Genomic DNA, 5,484 nt, shown 5'->3' on the forward strand with positions numbered 1-5,484 from the left:
TCACATGCTACTTCCACACTGTGCCTCTGGACTTGTGGACATTCACATAAGCACAGGGTCTGTGAGTTCCAGCGAGGCAAAAGATAGGGAGGGATCATTCTCCAGGTTAAAACCCACTTATCCAGGCAACCAGCCAGCTGCTTTCCAAATTACCTGTGTGCTCATTGTCCTGTTGGAGGAGGGAGCAGCCCCACCACTACTAAAAGCTTCTATTTTGTGCTGACATGTACTATATTTTCATGCACTTACTATGTTGATGGAAAGTACAGAAGGTGGTGACTTGCGATACTATACTGTGAGGATGGCATTATTGGCTACTCTCAGGAAAGAAGGAAGTCATAAAATCATTTAGATATTGAGCCTTTTATGTGCATTTTCCCCCAGTGTATATCTAAACCATTTGCAGATTTACATACTTTTGTAGTAAGAATTCTGGTTGTCACTGAAAAGAACTAAACACTTCTAAGAGGAGTGGCCAGTGGGAATCTGGAAAAAGTGGAATTGTTGTAAAACTCTGTTTACCGAAGTAAAATGTTCATAATTATGCACAAACCCGTCTTCAGCTGCCCAGCTTGATGTTTTCATGTGACTCTTTTGCTACCATTGTTTGACCCCAGGGACTTTTGGACATGACCTAAAAAGATCTCATTAAGCTTTCAGCTATTTTTATCCCTAGCAATGCACTCAGCAAACATCCTCCCCACTCCCCAGGGTATCGTCCCCTCCTAAAACGCCCTGAATCCCATCGAAGGATGATTGCGGGGGGAAGGTCAGAGAGAATAAGGAATCCTGATTGTCTCATTTATAACATATTTTGTCTTTACATTTTGTAAGCAGGCAAAGGATATGGCACCAATAAAGATCGTATTCAAAATGGCTCCCAGTAGAAAGCAAGTGTGTCAAATTGACCATGTTACGATGACTTCCTTACTAATAACTGCAGTCGCTTATTCTGGGACCAAGAAGGGACTTCAGGGTGCACAAAGAAGAATAAGCAGGACTGGCTATCAACCACAGAGTCTTAGCACTTCTCGTCCTGGGACTCAGTTCTGCCTTGTTATTTATAAAGAGATGGGTAGAAGGAGCATTGTAAGGAAAAAGGACTTTGGAGGCACATCGGTGTTTGACTCCCTGGCTGACCTCTGCTGTGACAAATTCTCTGTTGTTTTATGGACTAATTCTGGGAGAAATTCTCTGTGTTTTATGCTCCTCATGCATAAAATAGTATTAGGGACTGCGTATTTAGTTTAGTGGTTAGCACACCCACATCCCACATCAGAGTGGCTGTGTTCAACTCTTGGCTCAGCCTCCTGAGTCAGTTTCCCACCAACGCAAACCCTGGGAGGCACTGGTGGTCACTCAAGTAGTTGGGTTCATGCCACCCACATGTGGGAGACCTGGATTGAGCTCATGGCTTCCAGGTTTAGCCGTGACCCAGCCCTGGCTATTGAGGAGTGAACCAGTGACTAACCCTGATTATACAGTGAGCCAATGACAAGGTCTCTCTCTCTCTCTCTTTCTCTCTCTCTCTTTTTTGCTTTTGCACTTTTTTAAAACTTTTATTTAATGAATATAAATTTCCAAAGTACAGCTTATGGATTACAATGGCTTTTTGCCCTCCATAACTTCCCTCCCACCCGCAACCCTCACCTCTCCCGCTCCCTCTCCCATTCCATTCACATCAAGATTCATTTTCAATTCTCTTTATATACAAAACATCAGTTTAGCATATATTAAGTAAAGATTTCAATAGTTTGCACCCACACAGAAACACAAAGTGTAAAATACTGTTTCAGTACTAGTTATAGCATTAATTCACAATGTATAGCACATTTAGGACAGAGATCCTACCTGAGGAGTAAGTGCACAGTGACTCCTATTGTTGACTTAACAAATTGACACTCTTGTTTATGGTGTCAGTAATCACCCTAGGCTCTTGTCATGAGTTGCCAAGGCTATGGAGGCCTTTTGAGTTCACCAACTCTGATCTTATTTAGACAACGTCATAGTCAAAGTGGAAGTTCTCTCCTCCCTCAGAGAAAGTGTACCTCCTTCTTTGATGGCCTGTTCTTTCCACTGGGATCTCACTCGCAGAGATCTTTCATTTAGGTGGTTTTTTTTTGTTTGTTTGTTTGTTTGTTTTTTTTTTTTTTTTTTTTGCCAGAGTGTTTTGGCTTTCCATGCCTAAAATACTATCATGGGCTCTTCAGCCAGATCCAAATGCTTTAAGAGCTAATTCTGAGGCCAGAGTGCTGTTTAGGACATCTGTCATTCTATGAGTCTGCTGTGTATCCCGCTTCCCATGTTGTATTGTTCTCTCCCTTTTTTTATTCTATCAGTTAGTATTAGCAGACACTAGTCTTGTTTATGTGATCCCTTTTACTCATAGACCTATCATTATGATCAATTGTGAACAGAAATTAATCACTTGGACCAGAGAGATGGCATTGGTACATGCCACCTTGATGGGATTGAATTGGAATCCCCTGGCATGTTTCTAACTCCACCATATGGGGCAAGTCCAATTGAGCATGTCCCAAATTGTACATCTCCTCCTCTCTTATTCCCACTGTTATATTTAACAGGGATCACTTTTCAGTTAAATTTCAACGTATAAGAATAATTGTGTATTAATTACAGAGTTCAACCAATAGTATTAAGTGGAACAAAAATACTAAAATGGATAGAGTATTACATTGTACATCAACAGTCAGGGCAAGGGCTGATCAAGTCACCGTTTCTCATAGTGTCCCTTTCACTTCAACAGGTTTCCCCTTTAGTGTTCAGTCAGTTGTCACCGATCAGGGAGAACATATGATATTTGTCCCTTTGGGACTGGCTTAGTTCACTCAGCATGATGTTTTCCAGATTCCTCCATTTTGTTGCAAATGACTGGATTTCATTGTTTGTTTGTTTTTTTTTCTGCAGTATAGTATTCTATAGAGTACATGTCCCATTATTTCTTTATCCAGTCTACTGTTGATGGGCATTTAGGTTGATTCCAGGTCTCAGCTATTGTGAATTGAGCTGCAATAAACATTGAGGTGCAGACAGCTTTTTTGTTTGCCTATTTAATTTCCTCTGGGTAAATTCCAAGGAGTGGGACGGCTGGATTTTATGGTTGGGTTATATTCAGGTTTCTGAGGAATCTCCAGACTGACTTCCATAGTGGCTTTACCAGTTTGCATTCCCACCAACAATGGGTTAGTGTCCCTTTTTCCCCACATCCTCTCCAGCATCTGTTGTTGGTAGATTTCTGTATGATAGCCATTCTAACCGGGGTGAGGTGAAACCTCATTGTGGTTTTGATTTGCGGGGTGACGACCCCACAGGCGGAGAATTAGCCTCTGTCTCTGTCTCTGTCTCTATCTCTATCTCTATATCATCTTTTTCTGTAATTTAAATACATAATTATAATAAAGCGAAATAAAAATGATTTATGTAGGATTACTATAAAGGTGAAATTGAACCACTGCTACTATTTCCTTAGAATTGCATCTGACTCATCTTTTATGACTTCTGGTACAGAATACATTGCTTGGCATATCTGAGTGTTTCAACAAGAATCTATTAATTGAACATGTATATGGAATCAGCTCAGGGGAAGATAAGAGCAGAGAAGCACTGGAACTGATCTCTGCTTTCTCCCAACAACCTCATCCCTTCTTGGCAGTGAAGAAACTGGGAACCTCTAGCATTAAATGACTTGTTAGAATTAGTGACAGAAGTTAAATTTCAACTAAGGTTGCCAGATTAAACAAATAAATACAGTGGATGCCACGTTAAAGTGAAAGTTTGGAAAAACATGAAAACATTAATAACTGAGTATATTAATACTAAAATTAAAATGTTGTCAACTTGAAGTCAAATGGCATCTGCATGTCATCGGACAACTCTGATTTGATTGAGAACCTTGACTCAGTAACCTGGGCTCTTTCTAGTTCACTGAGGTCATCTGTAGAAGAAAGACACTGGTCAGTCAGAGCAAAGGGAGCCAGGCAGGACCAGGAGAGTGAAAATAGGAAGTCCAGATGTGGATGTGTGTGTATAAATGTGTATATGTGTGTATAACAGCACCCTGTACCCAGGCTCCTAGAAAGTCTGGGCTGTTTATTGAAATGCTATGGAAATATGACACACCCACACCAGGTGTAAGGAGTGTGCCTGGATGGGAAGAAGCATTTGATACTTGCCACAGAATATACAACTGATTGCTAATTCCTTGTAAGTTGGCAGCTTGCCTGCAGTTCTTGCACATTTCATGAAATAGGAAGCTCTCAAAAGATCTCAGATTGTCCATGATTTCTGCATTTCTTTCATTCCAGGACACATCCTATGAAAACTGTGTGATTCTCCTTGTGGATGGGTTATACTACATATGGTTAGTTTAGATTATTTATGGAAGTATTGTAGGTAATGCAGAGATATTATCCAAAGTTGCAAGGTCAAGTTTTTTCCTTCACTGTTGAAATCAGTTTTCTGCCTTATGGCAAACACTGAGCAGAAAATGCAAATGCTGCAGAGAGGCGTTTGCTTGCTCCTCTTGAGCTATACTAATGAAACTCAAAAGTGAGCCTCATCAAAACAAGCACCTGCCTCTAGATAGCCACTGAAGGAACTGACACTCCACTAAGCCACAGAGGAGTAATTCAAAGATAAGACCCATCAGAGGATAAAACCAACAAGTGTTTCCATAAATGCCTAAAAATAAATGCAGAAATTCAAGAAATAAGAATAAGGAAGACAACGTGACCCCCCAAAAGGAACACAACAACACTTCAATATTAGAATGGGAAGATGAAGAGATTGATGAGATGTCTGAAAATAAATTCAAAAGAATGGTCATAAAATTACTCAGAAACACAGATAAATTCATGAGCTAAAGAAATCCATATTTGTTGTGGATGAAAAAAAAATTTCCTGAGAGATTTAGATATTGAAGAGAAATCAAACTGAAATATTGGAAATGAAGAATTCAATACTTCAAGTGGAAAATGCAGTGGAAAGCCTTAACAACAGACTTGATGAGGAGCAGAAAGAATATCCCAGCTAGAAGACAAATCCATGGAAATATCTCAGTCAGACCAAAAAAGAAAAGAAAAAATTAGAAAAACGGAAAGTAGTGTTTGAGATTAGCAAGATCCTATCAAATGACCAGAAATACATCCTGAAGGTACGCAAAGAAAGAACAGATTAGAAGGCCTATTAAGCAAAATAACAACAGAGTACTTTCCCAATTGGACAAAGAAAGGGACATCCAAGTACAGGAAGCATACAGAACTCATAATAGACATGATCAGGAAAGATCTTCACAATGACACACTATAGTCTAACTTTCAACAGTAAAATGTAAAGAAAATATTATATAAAATGTGCATGAGAGAAATGCCACATTATCTTCAGAGGATCCCCAATTAGATTAAAAGCTGATTTCTCATCAGAAACCCTACAGTCTAGGAAAGAATGGAAAGACATAGTACAAGT

This window comes from Oryctolagus cuniculus, chromosome 13, assembly GCF_964237555.1.
Source record: "Oryctolagus cuniculus chromosome 13, mOryCun1.1, whole genome shotgun sequence".
Classification (NCBI taxonomy): Eukaryota; Metazoa; Chordata; class Mammalia; order Lagomorpha; family Leporidae; genus Oryctolagus; species Oryctolagus cuniculus.